The following is a 23,965-nucleotide window of genomic DNA, read 5'->3' on the forward strand; positions in this document are numbered from 1 at the left end:
GGTTTTGCTTCCGCGAGAAGCACGGTTGTGATTTTGCGAGAGTCACAGACGTGCCTCTTTCGAAAAGGGAAAAACCCGTGCTCCCGGTTCGGTGTTTTCGTCTGGTTTTTTTCGTCCGGTTTTTTCGTGAAAAAAGTTTGTCAAAACCTATCAACATGGGATCTAGTTTTGAAGATCTCGACGCAAGGAATCCAATGGGTGAAAACGGTTCGAGATTTGGACGCACGGTTTAAGAGATAAAACATTTTGAATAAACGAATGTACGAGAAAAGGGTAAACTCCCAGGTTGTGACAAGTGGCGCACATGCAGCACGCCACTTGTCACAACCTGGGAAAGTGGGAGTGATCTTTGTAACAAGTACTCCTCAACTAGTGATTTCGTTAGTTTGGATGTCGGATTTCAAGCAGCGAATATCTGTATATCAAATCATCTCCCTACTACAACAAAGGGTCCCGATAACGCCCACACGTGTGGGCGTTAAGGGGTCTGGCCACACATTTCGTGTGGTATCTAAGAGAACCAGTCCACACGTGTACGTGTGGGCAAAACAAGTAATGCACACACGCCCGGTCTTTTGCCTCGCGGTTCCTCCAACACGCCTACGTGTGGGCAAAATAGATAACGCCCACACGCCCGTACGTCTGTTCTCCTACCTCACGGTCCCGCACGCCCCGCGTGAAAGTCACCACGCATCCCCGTAGTTGCCATGGTCCAGACCCTCTTCCATGTTCGTTTACCTGCAGTTGCCATGTTGCTGAACTACAGTTGTCATGTCTGACAACTACAGTTGCCATGGTTGCTCAACTGCAATTGCCATCTCAGGTCAAGTGCCAGAAGCCATTTTTGGACAACTGCAGCTGTTGTCATGTATGGTCTGTTCTACTGCATTGCCATGATTTGAAAAATTTTAAGAGTTGCCACCTGCTAACACTAGGCAGTTGCCATGTAACACTACAAAAAGACATAGCAAGATAACATGTTCAGGTAAAAGAGAAAGTTGTGATCGAAAATTCAAAGGAGTGCTCGTCCTCGCCTGGGCACGTTATCGTGCGCCGTTGAACATCTTTGAGATCTGACACAGCATCGGTTGTTGGACCAAGTTGCTTTTAATGTACTAACGGGTGGAGAACTTAGTGCCGTAACGTCGTTTGCATGGCCGTCTAGTAACGGGAGTTGCGTTCTGTACTCGTGCCCAGTTTGACGTGGGTTGCACTTGGGCTGTTTGGCCGGTCTGCAAAATCATTTTGGAACCCTGTTCCCGCACATCGCCACTAGACATACTATGCTTCTTGAAGTTACACGTTTATTCAGCTAGCAGAATCCTATAGTTACACAAATACAGTTCTCACACCATACATGAAAATTTGATACATCAATTCTCTACAAATCATTATACCCTACTGAACACGTTAGGATTGCTGCAACCGTTCTACCGGTGACCACCTACATCACAATTGGTGCGCACCTGTTCTTTCGTCAGTTTCTTTGGCATGTCCACCCCCCCCCCCCCCCCCCCCCCCCCCCCCCTGTGTCCGGGCACCATTACAGTAAACTAAAGTGAAGACCAACTAGCAGCATTACAACTAGGTTATTCAGCAGCAAGTCGAGGACCCGACCAGCCAGTATCACAATCAGCTATGCACCGAATGGCATGCAACGTTTAGGGCAAAACCACATGTCGTGATTGTCGTACCTTCACATCATAGCAGCACAGCAACACAGAATGCTCGAAATTGTCGCACTTGCAACCAAACTCTGATCCTCCATCGCGCACCTAAACCTCATAAGCCACGCGGCACCATTTGCAATGCCTCAGGTATTTTACGCCTTTCTCCTCTTCAACTTGTATCACCCTGCCTCGTACGACACCTCTCCAAACTTCGTGCGAAACCGATCGCGACACCATTTGCAATGCCTCAGGTAGGCGTCCTGATCCATATCAGGCACCTTCGTGCGAAACCGATCGCGGGGCACCTGAAGTGTCCCGAACGGCCCGAAGGATCGGACAGAACGGCCATATCTGATCCAGGAGCTCACCCCGGATCGCCACACACGTTGACCCACGTGGAGGCGCGGAGCTCCTCCGAACGGCCAAGCGGATCCGATCCAGGCACCCACCACCGAGCGCGACAGCAAGCTCCCTGTCGCCGCCTTCATTGGCTGTGTCCTGGGCTTGCCTGGTGCCGGCCTTTGGCGGCGGCGAAGAAGGAAAGGGAAGCGGGGGAGGCTAGGCTTTGCGCTATCTTCTGAATCTGTGATGATACGGACGTTGATGCTAGTGATGTCGGGGGATCAATACAGCGAGATATCTACGCTCCTAAATATTTTCAGTTGAGTGAAGATGGCTCGGTGGTCAAATCATTGAACAATCATTCTTGTTTTGTTCTGAGCGCATGCAATTACGATGTATTTCTTGATTTGGTCCCGGGAGATAAGAAACGAACTGAGTTATATGGTAATGGAAAACTACAACGTGAGTACTACTTGCATGGATCTCATCGGTCCTTGAGCCGTGCATACTCAGGCCACAAGGTTGTACGTATGGATGAGTTTACAAGGGAATATTCTAATCGGAGATATAGAGGCATTGTACGCTGGTTTAAAAGGAAATCAATGCAATTTAGATTTTTATATTTATTCTTGCCAGGCAAAGAGACGTATCAGGGAGGAACATGTAGAAGATGCAGCGCATGGAGTCTTCTTTCCTTAAAGGAAATTGGATGGGGTCCACCTGCCATGCAATCAGAGAAGACGCACGAACCTACAACAGAATTTAGTTTCCTTTTATGTTTAGCCGTGAGAGATATCAATTGATGAATAGTTCGGTTTGTTGCTCAAGTTAGATGGATTGGCTAATATATAAAGCCATGATGCGTTCATTGTAAAGGAGGTTATTTTATTAAATAGACACTATGTGTTTTTAAGGGTAGAGACCCGTATCAAGTTTTAGAGGAATCTTTAGAAAACCTCTGTGTTGCGATTTCTTTGTAGAAATTGTTTTTGCGCGTGAGTGCCATCGTTGAGATTGGTTTTCTCATGCTGAGCCGCAAGGTTCAAACCCTCTACATCATGTACATCGCGTGCGCGGGCGAGAGGTTACTGCTATTGGTGGTGGAGTGTCGTGAAAGGTCGGGCCGCAACGACGGATCGGATCTCGCCACGAGGTTCGGTCTACATCAGGTGGTATTCAGAGCAAAGGTTGTTCACGACACAATATTTTTCTTCGAGTTACTATTGAAGATTTTTTTATCATGAGAAAAGATTGTAGCTCGCAAATAATGATGGCGGTGGAGAAGGATCCATTGCGTGCTTTGCCGTGGTACCAATGCTTTACGCGTGTGCGTGTAGGGCCGGCGAGTTGTGCAACATTGATGAATTGCTATTCCAATATGAATTTGGTGAGTCAGACCGTGGTTGATGCTTTGCACTTGCCGTTAACTGAACATCTAAAACCATATGAGCTTTGGTGGGAGGACAAGTTTGTCATGATTAAGCATCATGTTGAGGTAAAATTTACTTTATCTGGATATGATGATCTTGTCGTGTGTGATGTGCTTCCTATGCACATGCATGCTTGCTCTCTACTACTAGGCAGACCATGGACAGATAAAAAACAATTGACATATCATTCGGCTGGAGAATTTTCTTTTCTATGTGGAGGACAATACGTACCACTTGATTCATACACATCGGAGAAGTATATGGCCGATCGCAAGAAGCGGGATATTTCTCAAGCTGCATCAAAAGTAAAGAAGAAGGTTGAAACTTCAGAATTTTTTTTGATGGCTGCTCAGTCTGCAAAAATAAATATTGTTGAAGAGACTGATTCGAAACCGAGGACGGTTTCGTTTCAAGGAGGAGACGATGATACGGATGTTGATGCTAGTGATGTCGAGGGATCAATACAGCAAAATATCTACGCTCCTAATTATTTTCAGTTGAGTGAAGATGGCTCGGTGGTCAAATCATTGAACAATCATTCTTGTTTTGTTCTGAGCGCATGCAATTACGGTGTATTTCTTGATTTGGTCCCGGGAGATAAGAAACGAACTGAGTTATATGGTAATGGAAAACTACAACGTGGCTACTACTTGCATGGATCTCATTGGTCCTTGAGCCGTACATACTCAGGCCACAAGGTTGTACGTATGGATGAGTTTACAAGGGAATATTCTAATCGGAGATATAGAGGCATTGTACGCTGGTTTAAAAGGAAATCAATGCAATTTAGATTTTTATATTTATTCTTGCCAGGCAAAGAGACGTATCAGGGAGGAACATGTAGAAGATGCAGCGCATGGAGTCTTCTTTCCTTAAAGGAAATTGGATGGGGTCCACCTGCCATGCAATCAGAGAAGACGCACGAACCTACAATAGAATTTAGTTTCCTTTTATGTTTAGCCGTGAGAGATATCAATTGATGAATAGTTCGGTTTGTTGCTCAAGTTAGATGGATTGGCTAATATATAAAGCCATGATGCGTTCATTGTAAAGGAGGTTATTTTATTAAATAGACACTATGTGTTTTTAAGGGTAGACACCCGTATCAAGTTTTAGAGGAATCTTTAGAAAACCTCTGTGTTGCGATTTCTTTGTAGAAATTGTTTTTGCGCGTGAGTGCCATCGTTGAGATTGGTTTTCTCGTGCTGAGCCGCAAGGTTCAAACCCTCTACATCATGTACATCGCATGTGCGGGCGAGAGATTACTGCTATTGGTGGTGGAGTGTCGTGAAAGGTCGGGCCGCAACGACGGATCGGATCTCGCCACGAGGTTCGGTCTACATCATGTGAACATTTTTTTTAATTTACTAGAACAAGTTTTTTATTCGCGAACATTTCTGAATTTGGGAACAATAGTCAAATTCATGAATATTTGTTTTGAATACTTGAAATTTTCAAGAATCCTTTAACATATTTTGAATCCGCAAACATTATTTTTGAGTGCTTGAATATTTTTTTATTCACGAACATTTTTTTTCAATGGTTGAACATTTTTCAAGAATACTTGCACATATTTTGAATTCGCGGACATTTCTTGATTTTGCCGTGAAGAAATTTCGTATTCGCGGACACAGGGTAGACGTTCAAGAGGTTCATGCCCAACACAGACCTGTGGGATTCAGAAAGGAATCAATCAAAGATTTTTTTTTACTTAATTAACTATGATTGCACGAGAAGGCGCGGTGTGCCGTGACGGCATCGATATCAAACGGCGCAGGCACCGTATGCGAATTTTGACCCTACGTACCAACCTCCTGCTCTATACGACGGCATTCAATACATCATCCGACACGTCCTTGTTTGACTGGTACACGTAGCGGGAGCACACGAGCTCGTCCGGCACATCGCCGCTCTCTATGACATCCTGTGGTATGCGTTGCGTGACGCCCTACCCCCCCCCCCCCCCCGGTCGCCGATCGAATAGAAACTCTGTCGATTAACTATTCCACATCTTGTAATGCAAAAATCCATTAAAACATGATTAATTGTGTAATTATAGGACAGGGAGTATTTGAGCTCGAGCTCAAATGACCCTGCAAGAATAGTAATATCAGAAAAAAAAATTAAGAAATATTCAAAAACATTCCGATGAACTTTGACAAATTTTTGAAGTGCTTGCGAATTTTCATCATGAGATCACACTTGAGGAAGGCGTGACGAAACGATGCTCTGAAAATGCTACTTTGAAAGCGTTTAGGAGCACTGATTTTTTTCGTCACGCCTTCCATGATTGTTACCATGATAAAAATTTGCAAGCACTTCGAAAATTTGCCAAAGTTCATCAGATTTTTTTTTGGAATTGTTAGATTTTTTTGAATTTTTACTGTTCATGCGGGCATATTTGAGTTCGAGCTCAAAAGGGTACTGTTTCTACTAATCTTTCGGCAAATTATAGCCTTAGATTGTTTAAATATCCAGCTACGGCAACAGCTGAAATAATTTGAATATTATAGACCATGTAGAACTTCAACATTTCCAATGCGGACAGTGTCATGCAATCTATTAGTCCATTGAAAAAAGCATGTCACCAAAATACCAAATTATAGGTACATATCTTGGGTACATCTGGCAATAAAATGATCAGTAATAGAGATTAATTAGCAATTGGCTCTACCTTCCTTTTCTTAGGCATGGTTAATTAGTTCTTAGGAACTCTCTACTCTTTATCCGTTAGCAACAGACAAAATGTTGATCCTCAAAAAAAAAAAAAAACAGAGCAATACTATTTCTAAGTACAGGGTCTGCAAAAAGAAATTACGTACTAGTTCATCCTGTGGCGGTTAGCTAGAATCAGGGAAGTAGTTACTGGCCGAAATGCATTAATGCGTACGAATTTCTTAGAAGCTTCACGTAAGAATATGATTTTTCTTAGGAACACGCCGTTTGCGCGCCGGACCGCGGCTGACGACAATTGTTATGTACCGCCATACGAGACCTGTACCAACGGAATACATGCACGATGGACCGTCCACCCAGCGTTATATTACACGGAGCCGTCGCCATATGACACTGTTGAACAGGGCATATCCGTTTCTATCTGTACGATCTCATTCAATGCACTGTTGCGTGTCGCTGTCCGATTGGTACCTATACCGGGAGCAGGCGCTCTGCAAAACACATGGCAACTGGCAGCTTTGGATGTGGAAGAGGAGACAAGCATGTGGGCGAACTGATAGACGCCCACACACCGGCCCCTCTGTGTGCGTGAAAATTGGCGTGTGGGCGAACTGCTAAATGCCCACACACCAGCCCCTCCGCGTGGTGAAACGGACGTGTGGGCGACCAGATGAATGCCCACACACCAGCTGAGTCCTAAGTGGCATAAAAAATCTGGCAAAACATGCCAAGATTCGTGCAAACACAAACGGACGTTGATCCATGTGTGTGGGCGAGATGCAAACGCCCACACGTGTGGGTGTTATCTTTTCCCACAACAAATTATCAATTATAATTTTATTATAAACTATAGAGGAAATTGGTGGAATTTGTTGAGAAATAGAACATAATGATCAATTGTATGGGAGAGATGCCTTTCAGCAGGTGTCTATTGGGGAAAAAATGTCTTCCTAACACACTCCTTCACCATGTATATAAGTGGGTCTCCCACATTGCCATAAAACTAGTGAATCATTTGGACTCTTCCCTTGTCTCTTTTACTTTCACTCTACAACAGAATTGCTTGTTTATTGCTTGAGCCTCACGGGCATATATTGTTGGGAACGTAGCATGCAATTTCAAAAAAAAATCCTACGATCATGCAAGATCTATCTAGGAGATGCATAGCAACGAGAGGGGGAGAGTGTGTCCACGTACCGTCATAGACCGAAAGTAGAAGCGTTAGCTTAACGCGGTTGATGTAGTCGAACGTCTTCTCGATCCAACCGATCAAGCACCGAACGTACGGCACCTCCGAGTTCTGCACACGTTCAGCTCAATGACGTCTGAGGGAGTCCTGGATTAGGGGGTGTCCGGATAGCCGGACTATACCTTCAGCCGGACTCCAGGACTATGAAGATACAAGATTGAAGACTTCGTCCCGTGTCCGGATGGGACTTTCCTTGGCGTGAAAGGCAAGCTTGGCGATGCGGATATTCAAGATCTCCTACCATTGTAACCGACTCTGTGTAACCCTAACCCTATCCGGTGTCTATATAAACCGGAGGGTTCTAGTCCGTAGGACAACTCCATCATACAACAATCATACCGTAGGCTAGCTTCTAGGGTTTAGCCTCCTTGATCTCGTGGTAGATCTACTCTTGTACTACCTATATCATCAATATTAATCAAGCAGGAGTAGGGTTTTACCTCCATCGAGAGGGCCCGAACCTGGGTAAAAATATCGTGTCCCTTGTCTCCTGTTACCGTCCGGCCTAGACGCACAGTTCGGGACCCCCTACCCGAGATCCGCCGGTTTTGACACCGACATTGGTGCTTTCATTGAGAGTTCCTCTGTGTCGTCACTTTTGGGCTCGATGGCTCCCTCGATCATCTATAACGATGAAGTCTAGGGCGAGACCTTTCTTCCCGGACAGATCTTCGTCTTCGGCGGCTTCGCACTGCGGGCTAATTCGCTTGGCCACCTGGAGCAGATCGAAAACTACGCCCCTGGTCATCAGGTCAGGTTTGGAAGCTCAAACTACACGGCTGACATCCGCGGGGACTTGATCTTCGACGGATTCGAGCCACGGCCAAACGCGCCGCACTGTCTCGAGGGGCATGATCTAGCTCTGCCTCCGAACAGCGTCCTGGAGGCAAGAAAAATACTGTATTTGATTATGTGTAGAAGTGTCAAGAAAAATAATTGTGTAGGCTTTCAAAGTCAGCAACCATCATCAATAGTGTGATCATCCAATGTACTGAGACAAATGAAAGAAATTATAGTGTAGGATTACGGGATTACCTTTATAAGAGATGGACTTGGAAGTCGGCATATGGTGTACGATGGGCTTGGGCTGATGATGGGATGTCTGCACAATGTGTCGATGGCAGCAAAAAGGCCGGCGACCACCATACTCACACCATGTCCATGAGGAAGAGGATCGGTAGAGGCATGATGAGTTGGGGCCTCCATGGTATTCCATGGGAGGGGATCATGCATTGGCAAGGAGACCTAATCTGGTGATGGATGATCAAAAAGTTTAGCCCTTAGAATGAAGGGAATATTTTAAGCATTATTTAGGATTATGGGCCATGGCGCACAATACACGCTATAATTTTGGGTAAATGGACTGCTGGTTCATGCCTTCTATTTTGCACATAACACATATCAAACTCAATTACAAACTAAATAATCTAGCTATACAAATCAAGAAAATAAACGGAGAATCTACCATGCAGCCCCTCGACATCATTAATTCTCTTGTCGAAGCAATAATGGTTTCTTATTTATATGTACACACAACATATAGTACATGAATTATCCATCAAAATGGTATATGGACAATACCAACCGAAGTGGAGACTTTAGGTGTACTTGGAAGAGTAGATGCAATTTTAGTGTGATTTATAGGTATGACATATTGCAAATTTGCGGTAGCTAAAATCACTTAAGTAATCAAAATAAATATCCTAATCCCATTTGAGAGATCGGTATAATTTATTAGGTTAGTGCCTACATCTATAAATATTGCATGTGCACGATTGAAGGTATAAAATCATTTGGTCAAAACATATTTAACTTGGGGCATCTCCAAAGCGGACCCTCAAACCTCCCGCAAGCGTATGGACCGCGTTGTCGGGACACAACTTTCCGTCCAACGCGGTCATGTATCGGTCTGCCGATGCGTCCGGAAGGTTTAGCATGTAGTTGGCGGAAGGTTCAAACATGCAGCATGTTGTTGGCGGAAGGTTAGCTTGCATGCATGTGTTTACACTCTTTTTTTCACCTTTTCAAGTGCTTTTATTCATTTAAAGTGTGATTGTTGTTAATATTTGTGGTGGAAGATTGTTGTTGTTTGGCGGAAGGCAGATGGATATTTGAGGTATATGGTTGGATGGATGACTCCGGTATCTGTGTCCGGACACCAGACCTTTCCGATTTGCAGACAAATATTGCGTCCGTTTTGCGTGTCGGTATTGGAGATGCCCTTACATTGTTTCACCATTAGCAATCTAGACAACTCACTGTTGCAGCTTTACGAAAACATCACTAAATCTTCAATTGTGCATGACATAAATTTAATAATTTTGTGAAGATTGCTTTAACTAACATTAGTAAGCATGCACGTACAATGCACGTCTTACACATTTACCAAGTGAGATCCTGTTGTAAGAAAAAATTGTTTAAGAAAATATAAATCAAATGGGTGCTCACTATTGTGATGCCACTCAGATTGTATCTTTTGAGCGACAAAGGTATAAGTTGTTTCATCCATTATGTGTTCGGATAGTGCAAAAGAAAATAAATCTACCAATATTTTTAAAAACAAATTTGGCTATGTGTACATCCAAAATGTAAGGTTTGAGAGCTCAGGAGAGTTTAGATGCTACGGACAGCTTCTCACTTATCAAATAAATGAATGTTACAGTTAAAATCTAACAAGCTGGGGCAAACAATAAAAAAAACTCATATCAAGAGCTTTCGTGTAACTAATGCACGCTGATAGTACGACCGATTGCGCAGGTAAGTAAAACATTTTTTTTTTGAATACTCAAGATTTATTGGCTTTTTTTAGAACATCTGAAGTTTTATCAACTGCTCGCTCGCAGTCATGGCTATGTGCCACTTACTGTGAGGCACACCGCTGCCAAGCCTATAGAGAGCGGTGGTGGACCGGTCCAGTACATGCTGACATCATGCTGATGTGACTAGAATTTCTTTTGTTTCATTTTTCTCTTTTATTAATATTTTAAATTCATATATTTCAAAAACTTAAATTTACTTCAGAAAATTTTTAAACATGAATTTGAAAAAATGTTAACCTAGTATAAAAAAAGTTGTTAGCATGGTTTTAATTAAATGTTGATAACTTTAAGAAAATGTTCGTGCCAATAAAAAATATTCCTGTGTTTCAAAAAAATGTGAAAATTTCAAAAAATGTGTATACAATGCAACAAAAATGTTTTTGTAATGTAAAAAATGTTTTGCACCATTAAAACAATGTACATGTCATGACATTTTTACAAAATGTTATACATAATGTCAAACAAATGTTCATGATGGTTAAAAATGTTTGTTTCCATTAAAAATGTACCTGATATTTTAAAGAAATAATCACCTGTTTCCCAAAAATGGCCGTAATTTTTTTTTAAAAAAAATGCTTATACAATGCAAAATAAAATGTTTGCATAATTTAGAAAGATGTTTATTGCCATTAAAATATTCAATGTGTATTTGGAAACAAATCTTACGGTGTACTGAAAAAATTGTCAAAACATGTATTTTGTAAAAATGTACATCTTGTATTCGAAAAATGTCCAACGGATATTGATGTCTACTACGCAACCTTCTTCTTGTAGACGTTGTTGGGCCTCCAAGTGCAGAGGTTTGTAGGACAGTAGCAAATTTCCCTCAAGTGGATGACCTAAGGTTTATCAATCCGCGGGAGGCGTAGGATGAAGATGGTCTCTCTCAAGCAACCCTGCAACCAAATAACAAAGAGTCTCTTGTGTCCCCAACACACCCAATACAATGGTAAATTGTATAGGTGCACTAGTTCGGCAAATAGATGGTGATACAAGTGCAATATGGATGGTAGATATAGGCTTTTGTAAACTGAAAATATAAAAACAGCAAGGTAGCAAGTGGTAAAAGTGAGCTTAAACGGTATTGCAATGCTAGGAAACAAGGCCTAGGGTTCATCCTTTCACTAGTGCAAGTCCTCTCAACAATAATAACATAATTGGATCATATAACTATCCCTCAACATGCAACAAAGAGTCACTCCAAAGTGACTAAAAGCGGAGAACAAACAAAGAGATTATGGTAGGGTATGAAACCACCTCAAAGTTATTCTTTCCAATCAATCCGTTGGGCTATTCCTATAAGTGTCACAAATATCCCTAGAGTTCGTACTAGAATAACACCTTAAGACACAAATCAACCAAAACCCTAATGTTACCTAGATACTCCAATGTCACCTCAAGTATCCGTGGGCATGATTATACGATATGCATCATACAATCTCAATTCATCTACTCAAACCAACACATAGAACCTCAAAGAGTGCCCCAAAGTTTCTACCGGAGAATCACGACGAAAACGTGTGCCAACCCCTATGCATAGGTTCATGGGCGGAACCCGCAAGTTGATCACCAAAACATACATCAAGTGGATCACGTGGTATCCCATTGTCACCACAGATACGCACGGCAAGACATACATCAAGTGTTCTCAAATCTTTAAAGACTCAATCCAATAAGATTACTTCAAGGGGAAAACTCAGTCCATTACAAGAGAGAAGAGGGGGAGAAGAAACATAAGATCCAACTATAATAGCAAAGCTCGCGATACATCAAGATCGTGCCAAATCAAGACCACGAGAGAGAGAGATCAAACACATAGCTACTGGTACATACCCTCAGCCCCGAGGGTGAACTACTCCCTCCTCGTCATGGAGAGCACCGGGATGATGAAGATGGCCACCGGTGAGGGTTCCCCCCCCCCTCCGGCAGGGTGCCGGAACAGGGTCCCGACAGGTTTTTGGTGGCTACAGAGGCTTGCAGCGGCGGAACTCCCGATCTATCTTCTGTTCTGGAAGTTTTAGGGTACGTGGATATATATGGGAGACGGAAGTACGTCGGAGGAGCCATGGGGGGCCCACGAGGCAGGGGGGCGCCCCCCAACCCTCGTGGGCAGCCCGTATCTCCCCTAATGTGCACTCCAAGTTCCCTGGGTTGCTTTCCTTCCAAAAATAACTTCTCCAGTTGATTTCGTTCCGTTTCGACTCCGTCTGATATTCCTTTTCTTCGAAACACTGAAATAGGCATAAAACAGCAAATCTGGGCTGGGCCTCCAGTTAATAGGTTAGTCCCAAAAATAATATAAAAGTGGATAATAAATCCCAATATTGCCTAAAATAGTAGATAATATAGCATGGAGCAATCAAAAATTATAGATACGTTGGAGACGTATCAAGCATCCCCAAGCTTAATTCTTGCTCATCCTCGAGTAGGTAAATGATAAAAAAGATAATTTTTGATGTGGAATGCTAGATGGCATAATTTCAATGTAATTCTTCTTACTTGTGATATGAATATTCAGATCCGAAAGATTCAAGACAAAAGTTCATATTGACATAAAAATAATAATACTTCAAGCATACTAACAAAGCAATTATGTCTTCTCAAAATAACATGGCCAAAGAAAGTTATCCCTACAAAATCATATAGTCTGGCTATGCTCTATCTTCACCACACAAAGTATTTAAATCATGCACAACCCCGATGACAAGCCAAGCAATTGTTTCATACTTTTGACATTCTCAAAACTTTTTCAATCTTCACGCAATACATGAGCGTGAGCCATGGATATAGCACTATATGTGGAATAGAATGGTGGTTGTGGAGAAGACAAAAAGAGGGGAAGATAGTCTCACGTCTACTAGGCGTATCAACGGGCTATGGAGATGCCCATCAATAGATATCAATGTGTGAGTAGGGATTGCCATGCAACGGATGCACTAGAGCTATAAGTATATGAAAGCTCAACAAAATAAACTAAGTGGGTGTGCATCCAACTCGATTGCTCCCGAAGACCTATGGCATTTTGAGGAAGCCCATCATTGGAATATACAAGCCAAGTTCTTATAATGAAAAATTCCCACTAGTATATGAAAGTGACAAAATGAGAGACTCTCTATCATGAAGATCATGGTGCTACTTTGAAGCACAGGTGTGGTAAAAGGATAGTAACATTGTCCCTTCTCTCTTTTTCTCTCATTTTTTTATTTTTTTATTTTTTTATTTTTTTATTTTTTTATTTGGGCCTTTTCTCTTCTTTTATGGCCTCTTTTTTTCGTCCGGAGTCTCATCCCGACTTATGGGGGAATCATAGTCTCCATCACCCTTTCCTCACTTGGGACAATGCTCTAAAAATGATGATCATCACACTTTTATTTTTCTTACAACTCAACAATTACAACTCGATACTTAGAACAAATATGACTCTATATGAATGCCTACGGCGGTGTACCGAGATATGCAATGATTCATGAGTGACATGTATGAAAGAATTATGAATGGTGGCTTTGCCACAAATACGATGTCCACTACATGATCATGCTAGCAATATGACAATGATGGAGCGTGTCATAATAAACGGAACGGTGGAAAGTTGCATGGCAATATATCTCGGAAAGGCTATGGAAATGCCATGATAGGTAGGTATGGTGGCTGTTTTGAGGAAGGTATATGGTGGGTGTATGATACCGGCGAAAAGTGCGCAGTATTAGAAAGGCTAGCAATGGTGGAAGGATGGGAAAAGTGTGTATAATCCATGGACTCGACATTAGTCATAAAGAACTCATATACTTATTGCAAAAATCTGGAAGTTATCAAAGCAAAGTATTACGCGCATGCTCCTAGGGGGATAGATTGGTAGGAAAAGACCATCGCTCGTCCCCGACCGCCACTCATAAGGAAGACAATTAATAAATAAATCATGCTCCGACTTCATCACATAACGGTTCACCATACGTGCATGCTATGAGAATCACAAACTTTAACACAAGTATTTCTCAAATTCACAACTACTCAACTAGCATGACTCTAATATCACCATCTTCATATCTCAAAACAATTATCAAGCATCAAACTTCTCTTAGTATTCAACACACTCATAAGAATTCCTACAAATCTTGTATGCTTAGCATATTAGGATTTTAAGCACATTACCATGCTATTTAAGAGTCTCAAAATAATATAAGTGAAGCATGAGAGTTCATCTATTTCTTCAAAATAAAACTACCACCATGCTCTAAAAGATATAAGTGAAGCACTAGAGCAAACAACAAACTACTCCGAAAGATATAAGTGAAGATCAATGAGTAGTCGAATAATTATGCAACTATGTGAAGACTCTCCCATTTAAGAATTTCAGATCTTGGTATTTTATTCAAACAGCAAGCGCTAAAGAAAATAAAATGACACTCCAATCAAAACACATATCATGTGGTGAATAAAAATATAGCACCAAGTAAAGTTACCGATGAACGAAGACGAAAGAGGGGATGCCTTCCCAGGGCATCCCCAAGCTTAGATGCTTGGTTATCGTTGAATATTACCTTGGGGTGCCTTGGGCATCCCCAAGCTTATGCTCTTGCCACTCCTTATTCCATAGTCCATCGAATCTTTACCCAAAACTTGAAAACTTCACAACACAAAACTTAACAGAAAACTCGTAAGCTCCGTTAGCGAAAGAAAACAAAACACCACTTCAAGGTACTGTAATGAACTCATTCTTTATTTATATTGGTGTTAAACCTACTGTATTCCAACTTCTCTATGATTTATAAACTATTTTACTAGCCATATATTCATCAAAATAAGCAAGCAACACAATGAAAACAGAATCTGTCAAAAACAGAACAGTCTGTAGTAATCTGTAACTAACGCAAACTTATGGAACTCTAAAAATTCCAAACTAAATTGGTGGACCTGAGGAATTTGTTTAGAAATCATCTGCAAAAATAATCAACTAAATAGCACTCTCCATTAAAAAGTTCTAGCTAATCTCGTGAGCGCTAAAGTTTCTGTTTTTTACAGCATGATCATAAAGACTCCACCCAAGTCTTCCCAAAGGTTCTACTTGGCACAAACATTAATTAAAACACAAAACTACATCTAAACAAAAGCTGGATGGATTATTTATTCCTAAACAGAACCAAAAAGCAAGAAACTAAAATAAAATTTGGTTGCCTCCCAACAAGCGCTATCGTTTAACGCCCCTAGCTAGGCACGATGATTTTAATGATGCTCACATAAAAGATAAGAATTGAAACATAAAGAGAGCATCATGAAGAATATGACTAGCACATTTAAGTCTAATCCACTTCCTATGCATAGGGATTTTGTGATCAAACAACTTATGGGAACAAGAATCAACTTGCATAGGAAGGTAAAACAAGCATAACTTCAAAACTTTAAGCACATAGAGAGGAAACTTGATATTATTGCAATTCCTACAAGCATATGTTCCTCCCTCATAATAATTTTCAGTAGCATCATGAATGAATTCAACAATATAACCAGCACCTAAATCATTCTTTTCATGATCTACAAGCATAGAAAATTTACTACTCTCCACATAAGCAAAATTCTTCTCATTAGGAATAGTGGGCGTATCATAAGAGACTTGAGTACTATAAATTGTTTCCACATTAAAAGAGTAATGTTCAGAGAAAGGGTACTCATAATCATGACAAGTTTCATAAATATAACCATCACTACTCTTTATAGCATAAGTTTTATCACAATAATCATCATCAGTAGCAACTTTGTTCTCATCATAATCGATTGAAACCTCTTCCGAAATAGTGGATACATCACTAAATAAAGTCATGACCTCTCCAAATCCACTTCCATAAATATTATAAGATTCAACATCCTCCAATATTGTGGGATTACTACTTCCTAAAGTTGACACTCTTCCAAACCCACTTTTATACATATAATCATCATAGGTGAAAGGCATGATATCATCATAACTACTTTGCATATCAAAACTTGAGAGGATAAAAATATCATCATTATTAAACATAGCATCCCCAAGCTTGGGACAAACATTAATTGCAGCAAATATATTTTCAAATATGTCATCCTCATCAAACATAGCTTCCCCAAGCTTGGGCCTTTTCATATCATAAGCATAATTACTCTCATCATTAATAGTATGGATAGCACCAATAGTATAGCAAACATTATTATCGTATTCTTCCAAGCAAGTGCCAAAAAGATTTTCAAGATCATAAGGAGTATCATTATCTTCCCAATCATAATCATCACAACAAGCAATAGGCATAACAAGATCATCATCAAGTGTATCATCTTCATTTTCATGAGGCAAAGAAATAATAGGAGCAACTTTATTTGGGAGAGATACCTTTTTACCTCTCTTCCTTTTTCTTTTCTTCTTCTTCACCACATCATGTGTGGGTTCAATCCTCTTTTTGGAGCTCCTTATTAATGAGATTGGTTGAATAGAAGACTCCTCCTCGTTACCTGATTCATCATAAGAAATAATAGGAGGATATTGGGAAGTCTCTTCCCTTTCATTAGCATTCTCTTCATCCTCTATTTGTTTTCTTTTCTTTATGTAGTTGGCAATATAAGGATTTTCAATGCAATTCACCGCACAATACATATAAATTTTCTCTATATCAAAATGAAGAACTTTATCAAGGGCAAATTTTGGAATATCCTTAATTCTACGTTTCAGTTCTTCATAACCCAAGAGCAAACTAAGTTCATTATGATGTGCAAGGGAAATCAAGTCATCACAATTTTTGGACACGATACGCTCATGAAACAATTTGCATTGGGTACTAAAATGATCGCGTTCATTGCAAAGTTCACAAGTAGGGCTAAGAAAAGATAAATTTTCAGCACATTCATCTAGCTCTTCTTGCAACAATTTGGTTTCTAGGTACTTATGACTCTTGCAATATCTATCTTCCCTATTTGGTGCATACTTACAAACCCAATCTACTCCACAAAAATTGACATGTTTATAGGAGACATTTTTAACATAACTAGTGCAATCATCATTAGCATCATGGATATTCAAAGAATTCGTACTAACAACATTGCAATCATGCTCATCATTCAAATATTTAGTGCCAAACATTTTAGAGATTTCTTCCTCTAGCACTTGAGCACAATTATCCTTTCCATCATACTCACGAAAGATATTAAAAAGGTGAAGCGTGTGAGACACAATCAATTCCATTTTTTGTAATTTTCTTTTCTAAACTAGACTAGTGCTAAAACAAGAAACAAAAAGATTCAATTGCAAGACCTAAAGATATACCTTGACTTACCTAGCCTCCCCGGCAACAACGCCAGAAAGGAGCTTGATGTCTACTACGCAACCTTCTTCTTGTAGACATTGTTGGGCCTCCAAGTGCAGAGGTTTGTAGGATAGTAGCAAATTTCCCTCAAGTGGATGGCCTAAGGTTTATCAATCCGCGGGAGGCGTAGGATGAAGATGGTCTCTCTCAAGCAACCCTGCAACCAAATAACAAAGAGTCTCTTGTGTCCCCAACACACCCAATACTATGGTAAATTGTATAGGTGCACTAGTTCGGCGAACAGATGGTGATACAAGTGCAATATGGATGGTAGATATAGGCTTTTGTAAACTGAAAATATAAAAACAGCAAGGTAGCAAGTGGTAAAAGTGAGCGTAAACGGTATTGCAATGCTAGGAAACAAGGCCTAGGGTTCATACTTTCACTAGTGCAAGTCCTCTCAACAATAATAACATAATTGGATCATATAACTATCCCTCAACATGCAACAAAGAGTCACTCCAAAGTCACTAAAAGCGGAGAACAAACGAAGAGATTATGGTAGGGTACGAAACCACCTCAAAGTTATTCTTTCCAATCAATCCGTTGGGCTATTCCTATAAGTGTCACAAACAGCCCTAGAGTTCATACTAGAATAACACCTTAAGTCACAAATCAACCAAAACCCTAATGTCACCTAGATACTCTAATGTCACCTCAAGTATCCGTGGGCATGATTATACGATATGCATCACACAATCTCAATTCATCTACTCAAACCAACACATAGAACCTCAAAGAGTGCCCCAAAGTTTCTACCGGAGAATCACGATGAAAACGTGTGCCAACCCCTATGCATAGGTTCATGGGCGGAACCCGCAAGTTGATCACCAAAACATACATCAAGTGGATCGCGTGGTATCCCATTGTCACCACAGATACGTACGGCAAGACATACATCAAGTGGTCTCAAATCTTTAAAGACTCAATCCGATAAGATTACTTCAAGGGGAAAACTCAATACATTACAAGAGAGAAGAGGGGGAGAAGAAACATAAGATCCAACTATAATAGCAAAGCTCGCGATACATCAAGATCGTGCCAAATCAAGAACACGAGAGAGAGAGAGATCAAACACATAGCTACTGGTACATACCCTCAGCCCCGAGGGTGAACTACTCCCTCCTTGTCATGGAGAGCGCCGGGATGATGAATATGGCCACCGGTGAGGGTTCCCCCCCTCCGGCAGGGTGCCGGAACAGGGTCCCGAGAGGGTTTTTGATGGCTACAGAGGCTTGCGGCGGAGGAACTCCCGATCTATCTTCTGTTCTAGAAGTTTTAGGGTACGTGGATATATATGGGAGCCGGAAGTACGTCGGAGGAGCCACGGGGGCCCCACGAGGCAGGGGGCGCGCCCCAAGGGGGTGGGCACGCCCCCCCACACTCGTGGGCAGCCCGTATCTCCCCTGACGTGCACTCCAAGTTCCCTGGGTTGATTTCCTTCCAAAAATAACTTCTCCAGTTGATTTCGTTCCGTTTCGACTCCGTTTGATATTCCTTTTCTTCGAAACACTGAAATAGGCATAAAACAGCAAATCTGGGCTGGGCCTCCGGTTAATAGGTTAGTCCCAAAAATAATATAAAAGTGGATAATAAAGCCCAATATTGCCTAAAACAGTAGATAATATAGCATGGAGCAATCAAAAATTATAGATATGTTGGAGACGTATCAGATATCACAAAAGAAATCCACCTATGCTTTTAAGATGTACATTGTGTACCGAGAAAAAAGCAGACATGTGTTGAAAAAAAAGCAAACGGATAAACACTGATAAAGAAACAAAAAGAAAAGCAAAAAAGCAAAGAAACCAAAAAAGAAACAAAAGAAAACCAAAGTATAACAAAGAAAGAAAAACAAAAAACCAGTAAGAGAACAAAGAAAACCAACGCAAAGTCAATAAAAAAGAAAAACTGAAGATAACCGGTTAAAAAGAAATGAAACCAAAGGAAAAAAGCAAAAGAAATGAAAAAACTTAGAAACCCTGGTTTGGGAGTGTTGGTTGTATGCAATGGAGGTGAAAGAATTGCCCTGTATCTTGGCATGACTGAGTCACTAGGAATTGCCATGACCCAATAATTTTTCGGGTGGTTTGCCTTAGTATATCCCCTTCCAAAAATTAAAACGGGTAGTTCGGACAGATGTTGGGGGTGCTTCCCAAAGCTTTTGGATAGCTCAAATGGCTCTGTAGCATGCTTGGAGGAAACAAAACGCAAAGAAGTTGCCACATGAGAAGAACGGGGAGCCGATGAAAGAACTTTTTATTCTATCGGGAATTGAGATCGGTAGCGAGCCTTTGTCAGCTGACCAGGCTAAGAAAGCTTGCCATTTACAAGCTCAATATAAGGGAGGGTGGTAAGACCTTCAAGCTCAATATAAGCTGTGTTCTACGGACTCTTGCGATCAATGAGGCGGCTCTGATTTTATCAACTCAATGGACACCATGTCCGCTCCTTCAAGATACATCAGTGGTATGAAGCTGTCTGGCAAGATGGAAAGACCCTTAAATTAGATGAAAGATCTCAATAACCTCTGTAAGCTGACCCTTTATGGTGTCCGTACCGATAGTTTCAAGCTTGATGCATGAAAAAATATTTGACCATAAAAAGTCTGGAACTCATAAAGTTCAATATTACCAATGAAAGTTTTCTGAATTTTTGGCTATGTACACATCCAAAGTGTACTCCTTCCATTCCTAAATATAAGTCTGTTTAGATATTTCAATATGGACTACATAGGGATGTATATAGACGTATTTTAGAGTGTAGATATACTCATTTTTCTTGATATGTAGTCTATATTGGAATCTCTAAAACAAACTTATATAGGAACCGAAGGAGTAAGTTTTCAGAGAGCTCACGAGAGTAGATACTAAAATAACTCATATCAAAAGCTTTGGTGTGACTAATGCATCTTCCTAATATCTTGATCATCTCTAGGGGGTGGGGGGATCGCGCACCGCACGGCTGACACGGCGAGCGGTTGCACGGTTTAAGAAAAACAAGAAGGGACTTAATTTCTTTTTTAGGATGCTCAAGTTTTATCAGCCCTTTTTTTTAGGGGTTCAAGTTTTATCAGTTTCTTTTTTCTTTTTGAGGGAACGTTCAAGTTTTATCAGCTGGTCGCTCTCAGTCCTATGCTGCTGGGCGGGCAACTACTGGCCCAATTGCTTACTTTGTTTTTTATTTGAGCTGCTGCACGGCCCATCATGATCCATCGAAGTAAGCTTCATTCAGAGACACTGGACGGCCCACCATGATCCATCGAAGTAAGCTTCATTCAGCCCGTCCTCTTCCGAATTCTCAAAAAAAAAAAAAAAGAGCCCGTCCTCTTCCGGTCATCGCATCCCTCGCCAAGCTAAGATCCCGGCGGGCGCGGACGACGACCACGTGACCCTCGACGGCGGGAGTATGCAGCAGCCACGCGCGTGGTCGTTCCTTCGCCGGGCGAGCGCCGGCAGCTCCGGTTCTTCCTTGTCTCCAGGCCGGTGGAATCTCCACTGGGTCAGCCTACGTGCCTGCTTGCACGCCAGGTGCTTGTTTTTATTCCTGACTGAGCTTCCATTTCCATTGGTGTCTGGCTAGTCCTAGTTCACTGTTCCACTGGGTCTAGCTGCATTGCTGCTCTTCTGAGTGCATTCAGAATCATGAACCATCTTGGTGTTTGTGTGGATGTTTGCTTCTGAATCATGAATTCCTGCCGTCCACCTAGCATGTTACCGGATAGTGATTCTTTTTTCTTTTTTGCACAGCAGCGTACATGCTTATGTGGGTGTTATATGAAGAACCCTTTGTTATTCTCTTTCCTTTAATCCTGCAGATAAAAAGTCCCCTTATATGTATCCCTCTCCTTGGCGACAGCCCTCTCTTTATCTCTCGCTTCCACTGTCTCCAGGTTTCACAAAGAACATAGAGACAAACAGAGCAGAGAGATACCAGATATGTGTCCGGGCAACACCTGCCCTTTCTTTCGTTACTTGGCAACACCTTCTTACCAGCAATGAGTGCTTCATTCTTGTTCTTACATACTTGCTTTCTTACTAGCAACAAATGCCATTTTCGTGTCATAACAAGATTGCTACCAACAGATGTATGCTGCTAACTCCATTCTTATTTTTATCATTGACTTGTCAGGACGGAGGTTTCGGTCTCGGTGGGTTCATCGATTCCAGTCGTGTTGCTGGTGTTCTGATACCTAACCACAAGAGAGGTGGAGTGCGCACTGCAGTCCATCCATGGCATTGGACGGGCACGCGGCCGTCACATCCTTTCAGAGCTCAATTTGGAAAATAAGGTCACCAAGGACCTCTCCAAGGAGGAGATCATCACCCTCCGTGAGGGGATCGCAAAGTACATGATTGGAGGAGACCTAGTAAGCCATTCCCCTTGTCCTTTTGCTCACTGCATCTTTCATTTTTGTTTGATCATAATAAATGGAATTACTGAGTAGTGCTCTTTGGTGTGCTTTACAGAGACGGTTTAAGAGTGCGGCTATCGAAAGATTAGAGGGGACTAGATGCTACAGGGGCATCCGGCACGAGGATGCGCTCCCGGTGCGTGGCCAGAGAACAAAGACCAATGGCAGGACTCGCAAGGAAAAGAGGGCTTGAGTTACCAAGAAGTTATCCGTGACCCTCCTAGGAATAATTAGTCATGCTGCCGTTATTTAGCTCCGTTTTTTTTGTTTTCTTTATACTGCATTACTGTGCTACTGTTTGTTGGCAATTAATCCAATAATAAATGCTAGGTGCCTCCCAATTGGCCTCTGCTGGACTTTCCTGAACTTTCAAATTCAACTAGTTTAGTTTGTTTAAATTCAGTTTAATGTTTTATGTGCTTCTGTATCTATGGTGATTCTGCAGCATAGCTTATTTCCTTGATGTAGGTCTGAAGCCTCATCTTATTCATCTCTTTCCTGCACCTATAAGTCATACATGTTCATTATAGTGCCAAAAAAGTTAAAATAAAGGCATGATAATGCTGATATCAGATATTTGTGAATCTGTATCCTAGCCTTGTTATATTCCCTTCGGTTCTTTAAGGATGGTTCAACTTTGTGTTTTTTTTAATTTGTGGTTTATCTAACATTTCATGTCTTAGTTTCAAAAGTCATATTCTTACCTTAATAAGATCAGCTCTGGTCCCAACTATGCTTTTGTATCATTGGACTGCTCCTGGGCATTGTAACAGTGTTGTGGTTTTTCAGTGCATGGTCAGATAAAAGCATATCTGCATCTCAACAGAAGGTGTAACTAAAGGGAAAGACCATAATCACAGAAGAGCTGTGCTACCACCAATATACTTTACAAGTGAACAGTCATCAGGTGTGCAATTCAAGTCAATATAGCATCACTAGAAGATGAAGTGTGAAATGGACAGTCAGTAAGCATGCTGCAGTTTAATGTGTTCTATATGTTTCAATTCCAGCAAATCATATTGACACGCTATGCAAGCAGTGGTAGTGTAACAATCTCTGTTTTTTTTGGTAACAGATCATATTGACACTTCTTATCAATCTTTTGCTCAGAGCCGAGATGAGGTACCCTATTCTCTCCCCCCTTCCCCTAGTTTTTTCTTCAGTTTAACCCTAACTTTCGTCTCTGTGCTAAATGGTTGGGAGTAGGATCTACTCTCCTGAACTCTCTGAAACCTTACATTTTGGATGTATAAGCAGCCAAAATTTTGAAAACTTTCACCGGCAATATTGAACTTTATGTGTAGGGAGACAAACTTTCTATGATACAGTAAAATGATTTTGCTGTCAATGTCCAGAGTTGGACAAAAAATCGGCCCTTTCCAAAAACAAAACATGTCGTAGTTGGCTACAGTATGGTCACTAAGAACAAATCTTTGAGCATTAATATACATTTGGGGTTTGTTCCCAAATAAAATGTTCCTTTTCTTTGGGAACAAACAAGCTTTAATGTTTTTTTCCAGGAAATCATATCGACACGCTATGCAATATGCATGCAGTGGTAGTAACTACTCTGTTTCTTGGCAGCAGATCATACTGACACTTCACATCATTCCTTCTCTCTCCCACGCTCCTGGTTTGTTCTTTAGATTAGCACCTATTTCTGTGATAAATGACTATGTGTAGGATCTACTCTCCTGAGCTCTCTGAAACCTTACATTTTGGTTGTATGCACAGCCAAAATTTCAAAAACTGTTCCTGGTAGTATTGAACTTATATGCATTCGGGAATTCCTATGATAAAATAAATGACTTTGTTGTAAATGTCCAAATATAAAAATTGGCTTTTTCCAAACACAAAACATGGCGTAGTTTGCTACAGTATGGTCGCAAAGAAGAAATCTTCGAGCATTGATATACAAAACGGGGGTTCCTTCTTTGCTTCGCTAAGACAATCAAACATGTACAAAGCGGGAGTTCCTGGTAAAATAGGTTAACACAAACTTTACATTGCCTGCATGCATCTGAAGGCAACCTACCTTCCTAA

General features: G+C 41.2%; 1 pseudogene; it reads left to right on the forward strand.

Annotated features, from left to right (window-relative positions):
- Window positions 1–10,093: 10,093 nt before the first annotated feature.
- On the forward strand, window positions 10,094–22,324 carry LOC123150060 (small ribosomal subunit protein S13, mitochondrial-like; annotated as a pseudogene).
- Window positions 22,325–23,965: the final 1,641 nt, after the last annotated feature.

Source organism: Triticum aestivum, chromosome 7A (genome assembly GCF_018294505.1).
Source record: "Triticum aestivum cultivar Chinese Spring chromosome 7A, IWGSC CS RefSeq v2.1, whole genome shotgun sequence".
NCBI classification, from domain to species: Eukaryota; Viridiplantae; Streptophyta; class Magnoliopsida; order Poales; family Poaceae; genus Triticum; species Triticum aestivum.